We start from the raw sequence: 22097 nt of genomic DNA, 5'->3' as shown, positions 1-22097 counted from the left end.
TCTGGTGCCCAGAGCAATGTGTCATACATGTATCATTGAAAACCTACACATGAAGTTACTTTAGATCGCAACACTCGTGTGTCAGGTATAATGTATGGTGTATCCGCACTTCTTTGCTTCCTGTGTTGTTTTTTTTTACGCAAACACTGTGTGTGTGTGTGTGTGTGTGTGTGGTGGGGGGGAGGCATGTCGCACATGCACACACGCACACACACTGTGAAACTCACTCTCACACACACTGGGAGATGAGACGAGGAGGAGCTCCGGTGCAAACCGGAGGCTTATCGTCGGTGCAGGCGCAGCGGCCAGTCAGCAGGCTGTCACAGCTCCTAACGGCCACACACTGGCGCCTTGCTCAGTGCACACAGCCGCTCAGTTACCTGTCCTCATTGCAAGACAGCCAGGCACCTGCACACAACTGCAGCTCGCATTTGTACCTTTTTTGTTTTTAAACTCTGGACGGAAAAGTTTTGATTGCTTTTGTGATAAACCAGAGACAAGATTGCATTTTTTGGTTTTTAGCTGGGAGGAGACTCTTTATTTCTCATCAAGCATCCTTCCGTGGCTGCAATTCAAATTCTAATCTGTTGGACTAAGGTAAGTCATGAACTTCTTTAAAGTAGATGCTTAATCAAACTGATTTATTTTGGATGCAACATGCATAGCATTGAGTGATAATTTACATGAATTGTATTACTTCTGCATGGCAAAGAGAGGATTTTATGTATAAATATAAATTTTAGAGAGAATCTAACTAAATCATACTGTGCCCTACTTATGAGAATGACAAGTTACATTTTATATAATATTGCTGCATGGCAAAAATCTGACTTTATGTATGCACGTAGAGAAGGTGACTACCTCATGCTGTGCCTTATTTATGAGGATGGAATGAAACTCACAGAGGGATCATTGGGATTGTAATTTTCTATTATTGGTGTGCTGGATTATTATCTGGACTTAGTTGAATGGAAATCACAACAGAGACTACAGCTTGCAGACTGACTTCTAGTGTATAGAATTGTAAATAGGGATTTTCTTAGGTAGAAATATGCAAATTAGATGCAGTGCATCCTTTACGTTTGGAAAGAATGAGATGTTTTTATACATCAATACATGTGTACATGCTTTTATGTTCTGTGTGTGTTTATACTGTATCGTTTCCTTTTCTAAACAGCCGCCATGCATTCACTTTCTTACTGATTACAGCATATTCAAGGATGGGGAAATAAGCATTCACTCACACACAGGCGAGAGAAATCATGATTCAATAAGCAAAAACATGCAAAAAAAAAGCTTTTTGGAATTATAATACTTAATACTTAATAATAATAATAAATCTTTAAGTGGGGATTCCTATGAGGTGACTTGAGTGCTTGCAAGCAACAAGAGGTGAGTGAGTGCAGCTTTTCAACACTAATGTATAGCAGTGGTGTGCGACATAGAAGACAATAATAGCCTCCTACTGAGGCTGTTGGAGGAAGAGGGGGGAGCGGAGAGTAATAGCTCAGAATGAGAGAGACATCAATGAGGAGATACACGCTGACAGGCAGACTGAGATATGTGCAGCCTCCCCCCCCCCCAGTCAACTGGGCCGACTTGGCAATGTTTCTTGCTGCTTTCTGAGCCTCGCAGATAAGTTTGTCATTCATCATCACTCGCTTTGTCATTCTGTCTGGTCAAAGACGAGTACACATGTGCCGTCTTTGAAAGGGAGGTCCGAGAAGGCGACAGAGAGAGGTCGCATGGCTCCGCTTCATTACAGTGATCTTGAAATGTTTGTAAAAAAAAATGGTTGGCACAGCTATGCAGTTATGCACATACACACACACACACGCTGTAACTTGAATCCATCACACAGCGAAGGTCAGCAGACTGCCCGCTACCTGTTCTTACTTCTCCCTATTCATCACACTAATGCTGCATGTTTTATTCATAGGCGACACTGAACGTCACTCTTTCCGTCCGAGAGGCCATCTTAATTGGCTTGTTGGACACACCAGCTTAATTTACTCCTTCGATACCACTTAAGACTCATTGTACAACAAATCGGAGCTCATCAAGAGTCCTGCAAGGTTCTGAAGCGTTATGGTGTCGAAGCTGTCGCTAATAAACCATAAACTAATAAACCATTGTGATGCCGTGATCAGGAAGGTCACACACACCTCACTGTTAGTTTTGTTCAAAGTGGAATCAAGAAAGTGTTGCATGGATGGATGTCAACTTTTTATGGGGTGTCCAAACTTTTTTCACCGAGGGCTGCATACAGAAAAACGAAAGGATGCGGGGCCCCTGGGCCACACTTCGGACACCCCAAGATAAACCATTAATAAACAACAAGGAAGACTCAAAGAGTCTGGAAAGTTTCTATTGAACAAGTTGCATTATGTGCTGTTTTTAAGCTTCTGCTGTCATAATATTGAATTACATGGTCATCTGTTGCATTTATCTCAATGCCTTAAAGCAATGCTGGGTGCGCAGGTGAAGAGGACAACGTGGTATCCGCTTGAACTAAAAAAAAAAAAAAATTGCATTTAATTCACATAAACAAACCTCTTTAATTGTAGTAGGATTAACGGATTTATTTCCCCCACAGCCCTTGAGAACATCATGCAGTGATCTGCTGCAGCAGCATCAATAGGTGGTGCTAGAATAGAGCTGACAGAAGGCGAATGTGTGTTTTGTGCATGTTGTGGTGTGTGTGTTTTAGTGAGAGAAAAAGATGTCTGAGAAACAGTTTCCTTTGAACAGTGTTGTTTTCCCTTGTGTTTGTAGCCCAATCACAGAAAATGCTACAAGTGCCAGCACTCTTATCTGTGCATCTCATGCGCTTGCCAATACAAAATCAAACATATATGCATTAAAAGATAGAAAATGCATTGCTCTGGCGTATATTCCCACCTTCTCCATGCCAACAGTCTCCAACAGCAACCAAATAGATATTTAAAAAAAGATTTTAATGCAAAAATATCTTCAAATGTTCCAAATTTCAACATCCCTCAGCTTTAAAACTCGACTTGAGAGCGCATTCTTTGCTTTCATGGCCACCTCCACTTTCTCGTCACTTGGGGAGTTTGCATGTTTAAAACAGAAGATGGTAGTCAACAGAAAGTGGATCCAATGGTGTCTTTGTATGGAAATAAGCAAAAAAAAAAAAAAAAAAAACCCAACAGCATCATAACATTTACAATTTTATAACTTACCTATCTTGCAAATTCCTTTTTTGCTGGCCAGGCTTGCATGACAACTTGTTCCTAGGCAGAATTCATAGAGCTCCACCATAATGAATATAAAATCTGTTGCACCCACTTGTTTAGATTCTCCAAAATCCAAACAATTCCAAACGAAATCAATAAGGGACACGTGTAATTGACTCTCTACTCTGTACTAAATATAAAATACATATTAGGAGGACAAACATCACCATCTACAGGAACATGTGGATCTCCATCACCACTGAGAAGATGTATTCCAATAGTAGTGTGATTATCTTTCCAGATGTGTTATTATTTTCCCTCATCAGCATTGTCATTTACAAATTATACAAAAAAAAAAACGTAAACCTAAGCGGTTTGGTTTGTAAATACAAGACTACAAGAGTTACGGCGGAAGAATACGTAGCTGCACGTAGGCGTACTGAGGAAGGACGTCTCGCAGACTCATTTTAGTTCGAGATAATTTGCATTAAGGTGGAAGAAAACATGAAAAGGTCACATGAGGAATAGTTTAACATTCTACTGTGCATTCTGTGAGCTCCACCAGGCATGAAGGTGAAGCACTAAGGCTCTGTAAACACAAGAAACAAACTGGCCTTTTCCTTTTCAGCACCGTAGCAATCAAAGCAAACTTTAACCACAATGATAAATAAAGTAACAAGTTTAGTGAGACAGATACTGCAGTTAGAAATGTTACTGTGGAAAAGAAATATTGCAGAAAGCACAAGAGTGACATTTGGAGCTTTTGTCTACCACAGACTGTTGCTAACGTTCCTCCCCCAAGGGCAGCTGTGCGTGCTGGCAGACATTGCACTGTTTCCCACAGGGCTGCAATCTATTTGTGGAGCGGGGATGATGTCATTTTCACATTCGCATTATCGACGTATTAGCAAACAGTGAGTAAAACCAAAATATGTTTAAAACTACAAATGAACTTTATTCTGTCGCTCCTTTTTGTCGTTTTTTTTTTTTTTAATGTCACAAACAAGACGGGCTCGCCTGTCAGTGCTTTTAGATGGGGGAGGAGCCCGCGGCAGCACTCGCTGCTCGTTGAGAAGAGCCATGCGTGCTTTCATGTCAGCGTCGCCCAAAGTCTCTTCACTAGAGTATCGAGACGTGTCTTATTACTCGCTGAATATAAACTAGCAACACAGATCCATCCTCTTATTCTCTGGCAGACCAGGTGCTTTCTAATGGCTTTATGAGCGAGCGCTATAAGGTAGCGTCAAACCTATACTGTATGTGGCGGGCCGCCACAAGTAAATGAATGGATGGGAGACACAGCATTGGTCATTTTGACTTAGTACAATATCCCCACACTGCCAGACGGCTTATTGATTTCCGTTTGCCATTCCGATGTCTCGCATCCTTCTTTTATCATCGTTTAAGCTTGTTCATCGCCACGTGCTATCACTCCCAGGGTCAGCTGTCACAGCACATGTATTTAGGACGTGTAGGACTGATTAGTGGCATACGGGCAGGCAACTGCCTTTCTAGGAAGTGATTTCTGTCATTTCTAACACTTTGCTGTTGCTATTTGGGTTCTGTTTTTTTGGCAATTTTCTCTGGAACATCAGAGGCACATTTGTGCTACTTTGATATAACCCTCCCGTCCCCACCAACTGGTTTCAAAAAGCTACATGATTTCTATTTATTTCCCACACAATCTGTAACTAGAAAACAGTTGCAGAAAAAAGCGTGTCGTCTCCAAAAAGCAATCACTGTGGAGCAGAAAATTGCAACTGGAAGCCTAAAAAAGAAAAGCACATGGAACAATAGCGATTTACACTGCATAGTATACAGTGTAACCTCTTTTAGCATCCACTCCCGTGTGTTTTTTGAAAATGTATGCCAAAATTTTGCCTCGGTTTGCATACATTTCCCAGTTAGCATACAATACAGTGGGCGTCTTGTCGTGTTATTAATAAACTGCGTGAGTCCAACTGTGTTCTTAATTTATTTTCATCACAAAACGTCCATATTAGCATCTTTAGCTTGCTAACAAAAAGTCAGCTACGTCGCCTGGCTATGATGTCACTGGTGGTTGGATTTCAAAACGCGTTTTTTATAGTTTTACATGCATAAAAACAATTCTAAATGCATATAAATGCCAAACGAAAGGGACAAATGAACACTTAAGGTTACTTTTAGCTTCACTGACAAACAAAATGTTGGCATTTGCAACTTTCTTTGTCTCCATTTTCGATTATTGAGGTGGGAAAAGGTACTGAATTCAAGAAATTACTCATGGCAAAAAAAGGAAGGTGGTATCCATGGGGTGTCTCGCTGCCACATGGTGTCTTTGGGAACAGCCACGTCGAGATGACGGTAGAAGTGACCTTAAATGTTTGTTTATCCCTTTCAGTCATCATTTATATGTATTTATATGCATTTTTAATTGTTTTCTGCATATAAAACTAATTGTCAAAGTATGAAAACATGTTTTCTGTTAACATTTTTGGCTTCCTGGAACAAATTAATTGGATTTACATTATTTCTTATGGGAAAAAGTATTTCAGTTAGCATCTATTTCGGCTGAGGTCGGACCTTCTGGAATGAATGAATGACGCCAAGGCTCCACCGTATTGTAGTGCTCGATACTGTATGTTATAAACTGTGAATAACCGAAGCGAAGTCACATTTTGGACAGAGCTTATGGGAAGTGTTTGGTGACGGCCGTTGTCTGTTCCCCAGTGCACAAAGCAAGGTCCATAAAGGCATGGCTAGGTGAGTTTGACCCCTGACCTCAACCCCTTCAAAAATCGTGGCACAATACTTACAGTATAGCTGCAGTAGAAGATGCTAAGTCTGCATTCAAAAAAAGGCTTTTAGGGCATTTTGTGCCAAGAGATGAATCCACAGCGTCCCCGCAATGTTCTCCTAAAGTCCTCTGCTTTCGCCATCTTTTGTTAATGTTTCTTCCTGTTGATGTGGTTCTCTATTAGTCCGTTATCACTACTAATGTTAATTGAAATATTGTGGCACTTTCCTCTCACTCTATTTTTAGCCTTATTTCCCCGAATGACCGAGAGCTTGCGTTGCTGTTATTACTGTGATGATGAAAGTCATTCTGTTGGTAAGCGTGCATACTGGTGATAAGGGCACCCATTGCCCTCATCTTGCCAGTGTCCCCAGTCTGTTTGTAGCACCAATCCCCCCCCACCCCCGCACCACCCACCCACAACGATCCAGCAGAGTGTACAGAGTGGCCTGAGGGGAACGCTAGTTAATGACTGTTGGCTCAAGTCCAGCAACTAAATAGTTTGTTCACAGCTTTCCCAAAACAGTCCAGCGTCTCTTTTCCAAATGTGATATCAATGCAAGTGGCGGCAAACCAGGTGCGATACAGGCAAGAAACCACTAGCTGCTGTAAATTCACAGTTAAGTATCCTTTCCTCCTGTGACATGTTATTTATGAACGAAATGGTGTTGTCTTTGATGTTGGTATCATTAGGTTGCCAAAAGGCAGGATGATGATGTTGGTTTTGTTTTTAATTCTTCAGCATTTTAGGCTAAAGTGTGAGAATCAGTGTCAAAGGTCAGGGTCAACTTGTAAATTCTATTATTTACTTTACACAGTGGAAGCTGCTTATCTTGACGCCCGTCAGACTGGCTCACTGACATAGGCAAACTAAGCATTACTTTTAGCCGGAGACATACGGAGAATGGGTGATCATAAAGGATTTTTGAGCTTATTGTAGTTTGTTGGCATGGTTTTCCTCCATTTGTGCTCACTTTTATTTAGATTCTTGAGTATTCATACGCTCCTCTAAGGACGGGAGTATTGTCTAAGCTGTGATTCAGGGGTTGGGCTATAGGGGGCAGTGGTGTTTGCCTACCAGTTAGCGTCAATACAAGAGAGAAGAAGAGTTGCCAAGCTGCGTTCTCCGAATCAAGGTGTGGAATGTGTCTTGTTCGAAGATATACAGTGCTGTTTTGCAAGATTACTATATTTTATACACTTGACTAAAAGTAAAATTTAATTGTATAAATGACAATAAAGCATTTGCACATGTGCACGTGTTTCTTCCTAACAATAATAAAAAAAAATATATATATATATATACTGTAAATACGTATAGAATACAGGTTAGAACTGCCGTGCTTATTTTGCATTGAAAATGAAGTCACTCTCTGTAAGTAGACAGAAGTTGCGGTTGTTGTTTGACGCTGCTTGGCAGTAATGAGGAAGTTGAACATTCTACTGCACGCCTACCTGTCTGGTACAATCTCTATAGAAGAACCTCTTTGGATGTCAAATATTACGCCGAAAAAAAGGGGTCCACTTTTTAATAATAATAAAAACAACATGGGGTTGTTCAATGTACTGTAGCAACATAACGTAACATAACATAACATAACATAACATAACATAACATAACATAACATAACATAAGCAGATTAAGCGGACGCCACTGTTAGTTTTAGTGTAGATCTGCGGTAACATTATACAACATTATTTTGATCATTAATACAGACTAGCATAAAGGTCAAAACTCAATATGCACCAAACCAAATCACCCAATATAGCATACTGAAGCCCCTAATGAGTGCTTTCCAGATCTGTAATAATTTTGTCAGTATGTTCTCATATTAGGCACAGTTGCAAAAAAAGCTGGTTTGCTTTATAATGTAATACAAATTACCAACCCAGTTTTTCCCATACATTATTTTAATACATTTCAGACTTTGTGCTACCTATTCACTCTTGCTCATAAACACATTCTAAAGCAAGGGTGTCCAAACTTTGTCCAGCGAGGGCCACATACTGAAAAAATGAAAGGATGCAAGACCCACGTTGATATTTTGTAAACCAACACATTGAGATATACTAAGAAGCTATATGTAGCTCCAGAAAAAACTGCATTTCACCTTTGTAATATAGGTGAAATGCTAGTGATATAGGTGAAATGCTACTAAAAATGATTTTTTTGTTTCGTAATAATACGAGTTTATTCTTGTAAAATTGGGACATTCGGTTATGACTCATATTGTGACTTCATTCCCGTAAAATTACAGCTGTTTTTTTCCATTTCTGCTGATTTTTTAAATTTTCCAACTATTTCATTTCAGCTTTCCTCTTGTACATTTTTTCTCGTAATTATAATTTAGATCTTTCATTTTTTTCTTTATTTCAACATTTTACTAAAATGATATTTTTCCTCATTTTAAAACTTTTTTCTCATTAGAAAACTTACTTTTTTTCCTGTTAATATTTTGACTTTTCTCTGGTAAAATTTCTGCTCTTGATTTTTTTTGTGGGCCGCACGGTGGTCTAGTGGTTAGCACGTTGGCCAACACAGTAACAGCTTGGGTTCGATTCTCCCCTGGGCATTTCTGTGTGGAGTTTGCATGTTCTCCCTGTGTGTGCTTGGGTTTTCTCCGGGTACTCCGGCTTCCTCCCACATTCCAAAAACATGCATGTTAGGTTAATTGGAGACTCTAAATTGTCCATAGGTATTAATGTGAGTGTGAATGGTTGTTTGTCTACATGTGCCCTGCGATTGGCTGGCGACCAGTCCAGGGTGTACCCCGCCTGTCGCCCGAGGTCGGCTGGGATGGGCTCCAGCATACCCCCGCGACCCTAATGAGGAAGAAGCGGTATAAAAAATGGATGAATGGATTTTTTTTGTATAGTTTTCCAAATGTTTCAACTTCTTTTCTTCTCCTGATATTTTGACTTTATTCCCATGTTATAAATTTCCCCCCCAACCCTAGCTTCCAAAAAGTACAACTTTAGTCATTGTTTTTTTACTTTAAAAAAATATATATATATAACTTTTTTCTTTAATATTTCAACTTAATGGTACTAAAATGACACTTTTCCTCATGCTATTATTTTATTCTTGTGAAATTTTGCCTGTTTTTTCCTTGCTAGATTACAACTCTTCTCTTAATATTTTGACTTTTGGTTGATTTTCCCATTTTTGCTGCTGTTGCTGTTTTTTTTTTAAGTTTCCTTGCTAAATTACATTTTTAGACTGTGCGGCGGGCCGATAAAATCACAGCCGCGGGCCGCAAATGGCCCCCGGGCCGCACTTTGGACACCACTGTTCTAAAGGGACCGTCTGTGAATGTAGCTTGTCATTCCCGCTCTGTGGCGGTTTGCATCGAAACACACCTGGTCTGCCAGAGAATAAGAAGCTCAAAAGGAAACAAAAAGACAAAAAGAAGAGTTCATTGTAGTTCTCAACACTCACTTTTTGTCTGTCCCACAATATTATCTCAGCGACAGTCCCTCCCCCGCATCTTATATAGGATGATAGGATAGGATACAGGACATATGTGACACCTGGTTGACAGACGCATCTTTTGGTTGTGCAAAGTAAATGTGAAGTGAAGAGCGAACCTTTTGAAAGGAGGCACCTCCCTCACAGTGATCACTCAGAGCATAAATATGTTTGAAATATCAGATGGCGGAAGTCGAGAAGGATAAGTCTCCATCTGTCACACGTGCTTTCCTTTCAGCCTTCCAAATCTGCCTGCAAACTGTTATTGGGCAGAGAAAGTGGCTTGTAAAAAAACTGCACCATTTGCAACCCGTGGCCGTTTTCAACTGGCCGGCGGCACATTCTAAAAATATATTTAACAAGAAATTGACCAAAAACAACAGCAAAAATGGAAAAATCAGCAGTATTTTTATGAAATAAAGTCAAAATAGTCAGAGAAAAAAGGTTGTGGTTGGAAAAAGGCAAGAATAACCAAGAATAACATTGTAATATTAAGAAGTAACGTCGTTTTAGTAGCATAAAGCTGAAATATTAAAGAAAAAAGATGTTTTTTTAAAGTTGTAATGTTATGGTAAATACAGTTGTAATTTTTTAACATTATGTTTGGGAAAAAGTAAAAGTATATTACAAGAATACAGTAAAGTCAAAATATTATAGCAATAAAAATCACAATATTACGAGAAGAAAATGTTGAAGAAAGGTAAAATTTTTGAAAAACAACAGCAAAAATGGAAAAAACAGATGTCATTTTAGTCAGAATATTAACAGAGAAAAATGTCATTCTCGTAGCATAGAGTTGAAAAAAAAATCTTCTTTTGGTAAGGTAAAAAAATATAAAATATATAAGTCATAATATGATAAACAAAAAAACCTAAATAAAGTTGTAACTTTTGGAAAATTTGCTTGGGGAAAAAGTTATATATATGGGAATACAGTGATAAAATTACGAGAACAACATTTACTAAGATTATTTATGAAGAAAGTTCAAATATTTGGAAAATAACAAAAATAAAACAGGGAAAATGGGAAAAAAAGAGCACAGGCCAAAGTTCACACTAATAATAGGCTTTTTCACCAATATCACAAAGCTGATATGCAGTCTTGAAATATACATATCACTTGTTATCATACCTACTTGTACATGTGTTGCTTTACAAAATATCAAAGGGGCCCTTGCATTCTTTCATGTGTCAAAGTTTGGACACCACTATTTACCTATTTAAGAGTCACACGTTCCCCAAATAAAGGGCCAGGCACATTGCAATGACAGTTATCAGGGTCGTGCAGTCTTTTAAAACCGCACAAGGTCAAATTTATGGTCTGTTGCGAGAGAAGATAATTACATTTATGCCCAAAAACATTGTTAATATGTAAATTATCCTGGGTGACTCAAAACAAAACTGCGTGTCATCACTATGAAAAGCTAGGAAAAATACATGCTATTTAGGCATGGACATGACATTGGCACGACATTAAAAAGCATCAATAAATAGTATGCTATCATTCCCATACTCCAGATCATCATAATTAGTTCTATCAGGTCTCACGTTGAGTATTTTATCTAATTTGCTGCACTAATGATGCTGGTGGCTTACAGATAAATTGTCGTTAGGATGTGACACAGAGCTGAGTATGCTGGTATGTACAGCATATTTACATCAGGTCTTCATTCGTAAATTCATTGAAATATGCAGCCTTATATGTGTGTATGTACTGGATGTGTGCCAGTGGGCACAATAGTCATTTTTAAATGTAAAATGAGTACCCGTAAAACACGGAATTGCGTTTCATCGGCACAGGTGTCACAGATAGCAATATAAAAGTGTATTTTGATGTAAAGAGGACTTAAATGTGTTGGTATCTGAGACATCGTTGTGACCTGAACACAAACATTCACCATGCAGTACAATCTGAATATAGGATGACTTTGACAACCTTGTTTTCAAGAGGTTTGAAATGCTTAGTTTCGTTTTTGCTTTCACTGATATTTCTTAGATGCTTAGTTTGATGACTGCTTCACTGATCAGACCAATAAAAAAGGAGCAAATGGCCCAGCAGGCTCCACTTTGGACATCCCTGCATTGAATATTTTAACATCATTTTTAACTTGTTGTCCGTGACCCCCATTTGGGTCCCTAGCCACCACTTGAGAAGCACTGCTACAAGAGATAAGGATGCAGAATTGATACTACATCCAATTCCTTATCTACATGTTTTTTCAGTGAACCCTATATCAAGTTTGGCTCACGAGATGTGCTCGTGTGACTGCTGCGCCTCCCTGTCGCCAGTCTGCTGAGGTTATCCGTCCATGTCGAGGTCGTCTGGTGATCCATATTTAGTAGACAGAAGTGAAAGATGAACCACAGATCATATATCCACTAAGTCTGTGCTGAAAGTGAATTATTGTGTATTCCGAAATGTCAAGCCCTGTCTTTGATATAAGACTGTGCCTTGAAAACATTTGTGCGGCCATTTTTCTGAACGTAATCTGCAAGGGATCTAGGGGCTGTGAAAAGAATGCTGTAAAGTTAAGGGCTTGCAAAGGGTATATCTGTCACAGTCACTGTGAAGAACTACAATCATTAGTCCGCGCTCTGCAAAAGTCCAAATATTGTGCTTTTATTGTCAGCACAAAGGCATGACTACTGTAGTGTGAGACTGCGGGGACTCGCATGATTTTCACATGACATTTGCAACACGTCAAGCGTGATTTAGACCGACAACAAGTGCAGCGTGAAGATGCATCAAATGCAAGAAACTTTCATCACCCATTAAATGCTTTGCAAAAGCCACGTTTCATCAGTTCCTCTGGATCAGTGCAAAGTTTTCATTCACGCACACACACACGTACAGGTACACGGCAATACCAGTCAACCACCGGAACAGATTATATTTGCAGCACACAAATATGCGTACTCGTGCACAAGAGCTGCATCCACAGCGATTGTAATTAAATTTGTTAGTCAGTGGAAATGAAAATCAGTTTAGCGGTGTATGGTAATGATTTGGGAAATGTTTCAAGCCAGATTTGATTCATAAAAAGTTGAGCTCAAGCAACAAAACTCTTCCAATCATGGTGGGATTTGAACTGATTATTTGACTTTTTGCTATCACTCACTGATATTTCTTAGATGCTTAGTTTGATGACTGCTTCACTGATCAGACCAATAAAAAAGGAGCAAGGATCTGACGTGACTGCTGTGAAGGGATGAGTTGGACAGACGTACAGTGGAACCTTGTTTAGTGTCATTAATTCGTTCCAGAAGGTCCGACTCTAACCAAAGACATTTTTCCCATAAGAAATAATGCAAATCCAATTAATCCGTTCCAGAAAGCCAAACATTTTAACATAAAACACACGTTTTTATAGTTTTACAATTATAGTTTTACAATTACAGTTTTACATGCAGTAAACAATTCCGAATGCATATACACACATATAGTCATGGGAAAATGATTAGATCACCCTTGTTTCTTCAGTTTCTTGTTCATTTTAATGCCCGGTACATTTGTTTGGACAAAGATAACAATGACCACAAAAATAGCTCATAATAGTTAAATTTGTTGGCAGTACAATGCTATACGTGTTCATGTAAGAATTGGAAGTGATTTTGGTTATTATCAACAAAACCATGGGAATTGCTAGATATCATCTCTTAAATTCAACTCTTATGAGCTATATTTGTTATCATCATTATATTTGTCCAAACAAATGTACCTTTAGTTGTACCAGGCATTAAAATGGATCAATAAACTGAAGAAACAAGAGTGGTCTAATCATTTTTTCAGTGATTACTTTCCCAAAGACACGATGTGGCAGCGAGATCAACAAGGAAACCGCCTTCATGTTTTGCTACGAGTTATTACTTGAATTCACCAGTGTTTCTCACCTCCATAACCCAAAATGGAACCAAAGAACGTTGCAAGTGCCAGCAATTGAAACAGAAGGTGAGAAACTCTATTGAATTCAAGGAAAAAACTCCTGACAAAAGAGGAAGGTGGCATCCGTGTTGATCTCGCTGCCACATCGGGTCTTTGGGAACAGTTACGTCTTTAATGAAGACCTTAAATGTTTATTTATTCCGTTCATTCGTCATTTGTATGCATCTAGAATTGTTTTACGCATGAAAAATTATAATTGCAAAACTATAAAAACGGGTTTTGTGTTCACATTTTTGTGAGTCAACAGCTGATGATATCAGAGAAGGTGACATACAGTAACTGACTTCCAGTTCCAGCTGTAACAAAGCTAAGGATGCTAACAAGGACATTTGCGATACAAATTCATTAGGAACACAGTTGGACCCATGAATGACATGCGTCATATTGCGAGCTAAGCGGAAAATGTACGCAAACCGGGCCAACATTTTGGTGTAAATTTTCAACCTTAACCAAAAAAACATGCTAACCGAGGTGGACGCTAATCGGGGTTCCACCGTAACTGGAAGTTTTCATGATGGACAGTCATGTGAAAGGACACCATCTGTGGCGCCCCTTACGGGTTGTGCTCAAAATGAGACATGCATGTCATACAGATCCTTCAAGTTACACCGTCAACGACATACGGCCAATTATTGAAGTCCCGTCTGTACTCCTGCAAATATGTTTTGCTTGATGGCATCTTACTCAAATTATACACGTTGTGTTTATATATGTGTTTGTCAGTCCCCTAAAGGTGTGTATCACATTTTGTGGTTATTCGGGTAGACATCCTAAACTTACAATGGGTGTGTGTGTGTGTGTGTGTGTGCGGCGTCTGTGTGTGTGTGAGATCTCTAGTACCCAAAGTATTGGGAGAAAACTTTTTATGCATGCAACAGGTACCTCTTAAAGCGTCGAGATTAAAAATCAAGCCCCATAATGAGAGCCCATAATATGAATGCAAGAGTTATCGTGAAGTTTTAGGACTGGACGGTCGAACAGGACACCATAACAGCATGCAACACTGCCTCCGCTGGCTAACATGATATAATACGCTGTAATGGACCAATTCATCACTTTAGAAATTCAATATAGGATTAAAAGCCACAGTAAATAATGAACGATCGCCAGCTTACTTTTATGAAATATAGATTAAGAACATTTTGCCCAGCAGCTTATTATTTATGTGCAACTGAATCCATATCCAGAGCAGGTCCTGTTTTTGCCAAGATTTAGCTTTTAGGGACTGGATGAGGATGAAGGAGAAAATAGACAGCATACACCCCCACATTGATTCTTTTTTTTTCCAACAGATACACAGGGCAGAATTAGAATGCTGTTTATGCACATAAATAAGCATATGTCACTTTTCAAATCAGTATATATTAGGGATGTAACAGTACACAATAATCACAGTTCAGTTTTAAGGTCGCTACCATGCAAATTTGCTGATTTTTTGTCATTTTTTCCCCCCTCCAAAAATAATTCAGGCTAATTCACCTGACATGAGTAATAATTTAATTTGAATTTTAAATACGTGCTAATCCACGTAAAAATGTACAGCAGACATGTACCACAGTTAAAAAAAGCCCACACAAATTTTATGCTCCACCGATAATGTTTCTTCATCAAGCGTTGAGATTTCACACTTTGTTCAGCGGTCCTTGAACGCAGCATCATTGTAAGTGAAACATAAATACTGTATAAGTTCTACACGGTGACTCTGATTCCATCTGTTCATCGATCGTCTTACATTATCATCCATTGGTGGTGAGTACCTTTACACTTCCTGTGTGTGAGGCATATCAAAGACATACAGGGGAGGGATCGAGCGCTGAAACTAATTTAACGATTACAGTCGTCCCTCGCTGCATTGCAGTTCAAACATCACGCCATTACTCTATTGAGTTTAAAAAAAAATGTATTAATAAATGATTGCTGTTTTTTGGTTGTACACGGCCTATTATCAGTAAAAAAAATAAGCATGTTAAACAAATTGTACTATTATGCATTTTCAAGCATAATAATGGCTACATGAACTAACTAAATGAACTAAAATGCAAATACTTGTCCAAGCAGGAGAAGCGTTCCAATTGTGAATGTAGTATTCTACATTGGCCACTAGGTGTTGGTGTTCGATGAGACAAGGACCAGACGTGATCGCCAGAACAGGCACTTATTGCAGGTTTAAATGATCTCACAACAGGCACAATAATAAAAACAAAAAAAACCTCAACTCTGAACCTCCGATGTCACTTCCTATCCTCCACATATCTGTCCGCCTGCCAATAAGGTCCCCTCGGGAACACATTTACTGTGACACACACCAGCAGGAGTTTTATTTAGGTCTTCAATGGCTTAATTATTCTTATTATGTCTACTAAATTGGATAATACTAGTGTAAAGCCATTTAAAGCCGCCATTACAATACATTGATGAAACAATAGCCACCGCCGGAAGTACGCTATCAAGAAAAAAACAACAAGGAACTGCTAACATGCGAGTCTGTTATGTTATTTATGTATGTCTAATTTTCTCTGATTGCATCTACTATATTGGGTAATACAAATGTAAAGGTGACTATAGGGGTGTCATTTTATGTCTAGAGGGCTCTGATCATGTTAAAAACCGTATCATTAGCAGGTTTTTTGTGCCATAACTACTTCACAGAAATTCACTTATTGCCGTCGAGTCTGGAACCAGTTAACCGCGATAAAGGAGGGATTACTACAGTACTACAGTCACTCTTATTGCAAATGTTGATGCAAAATGAGAGAGACGGTTTGGAGGGGTAGAGCGAGCGAGCGAGCCGTGTATGAACAGTAGACATTTTTATGGGCATCTCGATTACTCGCAGGTTTTCGTCATAGCGGGGATCTACTGTACTACAGACAGTTTTGGACTCTATTCGTCTTAGGTTGGATTGAAGTCCTGTACGTGTGATCATCTAATTGTTGGTGTGTCTTCGGGACATTGGCTGATCGATTTTGGAATTAAATGTGTGAATATGACAAAGTAGAACAGATTGATTAAATTATGATTAAAATAAGACACGCATAACGATATCTGGCACGAAATTGTAATGTTTACGTGAAATATAACGGTAATCAAGACTAGGGTTTATATGTATTATATCTCTTTAAATGTGGAAAAAAAGTGCTTCGCTGAACGCCTCGTAAAGGGTTCATTTAAAGGGTATATCATTTTTAAATTGGTTATGCCGACAGCTTCCCGCTGAAACTCCTTGACCAGTTTCCATTTCACACAGAAATTGCAGTTCATTGCTATGTCGAAAGAATGAAGAAAGCAACAGGAATTTATATGGAAATTAGCTCCACGTGGGGTTGTGCCAATGTCCATTTATGACTCTTTGTGCTGTTTTAGGTTCCCAATGACGTTTCATATTGTATGAGTTGCCTCACACACAGCTTTATTACATATACTGTAAAGTCATTGTAAATAGCAAAAATAAGGTAGGCATCATGGTTTGTTATTCAAGTGCTTCTGTTGGCAGCCTCATATGACACTGCAAGGGGCCTCATCGAACACACTGCTGGACTGTGGCGAGTATATTACACCTTGGATTGAAGCAAGCTCAGGAGATACAAGGAAAGTGTTCCACAAGACGGAAATAAAAAGACACCGAGGCTTACTGTAACATCTGTCCTAAGAGAGCTATTCCAGTCAACCCAACAAACTCTATTTCTACCCACCGAGCGTGATTTGTATGCTCCATTCCAGTGTGCATCCCACAGAGCGATTGGTTTTTCCACTCAGTACACATCACGTTCCGGGCGGATAAGCCTTTTCTCGCTGTTGGTTTTCAATTGTCTTGTTTAAGTTGAAGATTGAGTAGAAGGATTAGGTCGGATTTCTGCCCTCGGGGCCTGTGAGCTGCGGCCTGCGGGATTCATTTTCTGTCTGATTGTGATTCGTGAGCCAGAGGGGCTTCTCTTTTATCTCGCTTCTTGTACACTATAGCTCTTCCCTGAAACTGTTGCTATGTTACACCTGTTGAACACTTCCCTTTCATAACGTTCTCACAGTTGCTATTTCATCTTTTTATATTGCTCGTTGAAGGGAAGGTGAGAAGAGAGATAGGCTTAAGTTTTGTTGGTGCTCCACATTGGAAAGACAAATTTACAGCATCAGCTGGTTCTGGACTGGCAAAATCCTCCTTTCATGCCTGTATCATAAATATGGAAATTATGTCAACACCGGGATCATATCCACACAAAAACCTTTTTGTTTAAACAAATATTTTACTATTATGCATTTGGGTCTTTGGCACACAGGTCAAATAAATCAGCAACAAAAAAAGTAGCCGTTTCTAGGACGTACAAAATTCTGTTCAATGTTTTGTGAATTGTTTTGTTGACTTTCTATGCAATTGCGATAAGTACTGGGAGTGTCCCAATCTGATATTGATATCGGCCCTGCATCATCTAAAGAGCTCTCTGATACAAGATAGGACAATGATCTCTTAGTAAATTGATGCTAGACCTGCAAAGATTTTTTGCAAAGTCGGATTTCTTATTTATATATGGAATACTTCCATAGTTAGAGCATAAAAAACCTGTTTACGACCTTCTGAACACAGGTTTTAACATTGTTAGAGTCCTCTAGACATAAAATAACACCCCTATAGGCAACTTTACACTCGTATTACCCAATATAGTAGACATAACAGAAAATAAGACTCGGAAATATAGACTCGTAAGTGTTAGCATGGCGTGAGTTCCTTGTTGGTGTTCCTTTTTTTACTTCCGGTTTCTGTCAGTACTTCCTGCGGTGGCAATTGTCTCACAAATGTGACATTACTGACACCTAGTGACCAGTGTAGAATACTACATGTCACAACATGTCTCAATACGTTTTCTGAATGCCTTATTTTTGTATTGTAGTTCTTTTAGTCTAATTTTATGGCTGGAAATGCATATTTGTATTTATTTATAGTCAATCGCGAAACAGCAATGATTTATTATTACATTTTGAAAAAACGCGACAGAGTGAAGCTGCGAAATGAAAAGAACAAAGTGGAGAGGGAGGCCTGTATATACTGTATAATAATATTAGCAATGGAATATTTTTTCTTGAATCAAATTGTTATTGTCGTTTTTCCGTAAATGACTTTCTTCAGGCTTCTAATTGGTCAAAATGGTTCGGGTTATACTCACTCTCTTATTTTTGTTTTTAAAATCGGTGTGTGTAAAAAAATATGTATTTGGCCCTGAGGTGGTTTGAAAAAAACAAAGACAAGCTCAATTTTTAATTTTCAATTCAATGCAATTTCAGAATCTCCTATTTTAGTATTTGATAACATACTAGACATCATAAAGACATCACAAATTGTCTTTACTCTGTGAGTGGTTTTGCAACTGCTGAAAGCATAGCCTGACACTTAATGGTTTCAGGAAATAAACAATGTCAATGTAAGGGAGTGTGGTTCTTATTTAAGCCCGCTCATAAATAGCCTTCTTTGTTTACTGGTATCAGGATGAGGAAGTATCAGGAGGATTACATAATAGGGTGGATATGTAAAAAAAAAAAAAGAAAAAAAAAAAAAAACAGGAGGGACTCTGTACCTTTGGAAATCCTGTCATGGCTAATGACAGTTAATCTATTGGTGCATTCTAGTGCAAAACTAGCTCATAAACCATGTAGCGTGAAATGTGTTTTAATACGATTGAAGTGTTCATTTCTGCAGCACATCCCTTGTTAGTATTGGTTGTGCATTCCAGTTCCCCAGGAAAGACAGCCAGCGTGCGGCCTTGCATCCTATTAAACAAAAAGAATGTCCTATCGATGCCTTCACCATAGAGCGACTTCTAAATTTAATCAACATTTACCGCGTCAGATATGGATCTTGGACAACATCTTGGTAGCCCCCGGGATTTGCTGACATTAGCATGAATTAATTAAGTGTATGCAAATGTACTTGTTCTCTAACGAGAGAGCTTTCACAACAAACAGAGCTAAATTAAAGCTGTTTTAGGGAAACATAATTGGCTGTATACTCGAAAATGAAGCAAACAACCCAAACGGTATAAACAAATACAGAGCAGGGGCAAGTCCAAATAAAGGACGAAAAACACTTACGTCTTTAAAGCGACTGTGTGCAGCGAGTTCCCCAGTTGCATAGAGGGTGCCAACATTCCAGTGCACTTCAAGCAATATATTCCGCCCTCTTGCTGCTTCGAGAATGCAAGTTACGCCCACGCACGTGCACTAGTAATGTTTGTTGTCAGCTAATGGTAGCGATTGTTTGTCTATGAACGTAAGCTATCATTGAAGGTATAGCTTATCATAACAACAGCAAGGCTGCAAAGTGTTGATTGCCTCTCTGAGACCGCTTTTGTGGATGCACTCGGAAATCTACCTGAATACCAGCAAGTGACCAATCAATTCATTCGAGCCGAATGACAATGAAAAATATAAAAAAAAAATGTGTACACTCTTTTCTTTTAAACCGCTATTGGTAACATATGCTAGCTCTTGGTAGTACTTGACTCATTCAATCCCAAAGATGTATTTATACGTTTTTATAATCCTGAATGCCCGATCCCAACAACATATTTATAAATCTTTTACATTTTTTTGTGCCAGAGGCAAAAAGAGGTGATGATGCAACTCTCCACTAATGTATTAACATTTCAGAGCACTTTTAAGCCATAAAAACGGCCACACGGTTGCAGAAGAGCATTTGATAAGAGCTCGGCAGGGCTCATGTCATTGGAAGAATCACACATGACCGGAAGGAGGAGTGTAGGAGGAGTAGGAGGAGTAGGAGGAGTGTAGCGTGCAGAAGGTTACGCATTGTAGGGACATTTTTAACGCATGCACACTCGCACACGTGTGCACGCGTGCTCAAACAAAGTTCAGTTCCAAATGTGAAAATTGGAAATACTTCATGGTGTGATATTTGTAAATAAATTATTTTCATGTAAAAAAAAAAAAAGTATTGTTTGTTATGATATAGTTGTTCAGATATTTGAGCCGTCACAAAAGCAAAAAATATTTGTGTTAAAGTGAAAGCTGCTTGAAACGTATCTTTTCACAAAAAGCTGGTTTTCTCCCTTTTGTAGTTGGGAACTGATATTTTCCTGAAACTTACCTATATTCTACTGCTGATTACTAAAGAGCGGAAAAGGGTGGAAACAAACGTTTTTTCTCTGATCAAAGACAGGAGTCTTATCTTTCTTTTGGTAGGTTCCATGTTTATATCGCCATAGAACACAATATTCTGGGTGCCTTGAAAGATCACTCAAAATCGTCTAAATTTGAGCATGCTCAAAACATTCGGGTTGGCCTCAAGAATGGGCCCAAGAATTTGGAATGTACTCAGAATGAAGTCATAATTTCTAGAATGAACTTCAAATATCCAGGATATTTCATTCCGACGGCATTCTGGCTCATTCCCCCTGTGGTGTGATGAGGGTATTACATGCAACACCTTTGAAAGGTTCAAGATGTTATCCTTTTGCGTGGAGGAGCAGTGTGTAAGCCAAGCTTTTAGCGGTTGTACAATAAACCACACACGGTTCAGACGTGTGCCAGATAAATTGCTTCAACTGTAATTCCAGGTGAATTAAAAGGAGGATGCTGCATAAACGGGGGAAACGCCGTGTTGCACACATGATAAATGAGCACACCTAAAGCTGTTTAAGCACACATTTAGTGAGCTTTAAAGAGTGGCTTGGGAGGTTCCAGCCCATTTCATGTTGTCATGGAGAAGGAAATGACAAGATGGTTCCCATTAGTCTGCCTAATTCACAATTGATGTACTATACGCTCCTACTACTGTAGCTGAAAGAGTTTCATGACTGCCAGACTGAAGAATGAATCCAGCATGAAGGCCATAATGAAGGCCATCCAGAATGAAGGCCATAATGCCCGCATAGATGTTGTACTAGAGTACTCAAATAGGACCACATTAGATCAGGGGTGTTGTACCTACGGCCCGCGGGCAAAATGCAGCCGCCATCCATTTTGACCTGGCCCATATCAAAGTCTAAAAATATAATTGAGTATGGCCCACACATAGCATGCACTTAACTGTTCTGTACTTACAGCTTTAGTTTGTTAAGGATTTTGTAGCGATGTGTGCGGAGACTCACAGTACCTCCCATTAGACAAGCTGGCCAAGCTACATCTGTTTCTTTTTCTGTCTCTCTTTATTCACTGACACAAAAAGCACACACTATATGGTGGTAAAATAAGCGTAAAAGGGCAGATGCTTCTTTGAGGTGGAATCAGTAGTTGACATTACTCCCCTTCCACCGGGCGGTGGCTCAAACGTGGTGTGCCGAGTCCGTGCGCAGGCTGGTAGGCACTGTGACATTGTTAGCCTGAACAGAGGGGCTTGGCTTGGAGCTAATTAACTGAGCTAACAGAGGGGGAGTCGGAAAATACACACACAGGACCGGACTTATTACCTTATTATGCATCTGTTCCGCATTTGTTTATGTATTTATTCTTATTCTAATTTCTTATCTCTTCTGTCTTGCCTTGTTTGTTTTATTTTTAAGTGATTAAGTTTATTATGACATTTTTGCAGAGCTACTGGATATGTGAATTTCTCTCTATCTATCTATCTATCTATCTATCTATCTATCTATCTATCTATCTATCTATCTATCTATCTATCTATCTAATCTAATCTATCTATCTGTAGGCACTAAGTAATATAAAGCTTGAATGTTGACACTGTTAAATAATAACTCTATAATTA

General features: G+C 39.0%; 1 protein-coding gene across 5 annotated transcripts in view; it reads left to right on the top strand.

The window, feature by feature from the left end:
• The first annotated feature begins 253 nt into the window (after positions 1–253).
• The window catches only part of calcr (calcitonin receptor), a 57163-nt gene continuing 35319 nt past the window's right edge, over positions 254–22097 (top strand). For all 5 annotated transcript variants that reach the window (XR_008567151.1, XR_008567150.1, XM_054763446.1 and 2 more), the window contains exon 1: positions 254–597. The gene's annotated coding sequence lies outside the window, so the exon portion shown is untranslated. The remainder of the gene's footprint in view (positions 598–22097) is intronic.

Source organism: Dunckerocampus dactyliophorus, chromosome 20, assembly GCF_027744805.1.
Source record: "Dunckerocampus dactyliophorus isolate RoL2022-P2 chromosome 20, RoL_Ddac_1.1, whole genome shotgun sequence".
Taxonomy (NCBI): Eukaryota; Metazoa; Chordata; class Actinopteri; order Syngnathiformes; family Syngnathidae; genus Dunckerocampus; species Dunckerocampus dactyliophorus.
Note: the sequence above shows the minus strand (reverse complement) of the source record. Positions and strands in the feature narration are given on the sequence as shown.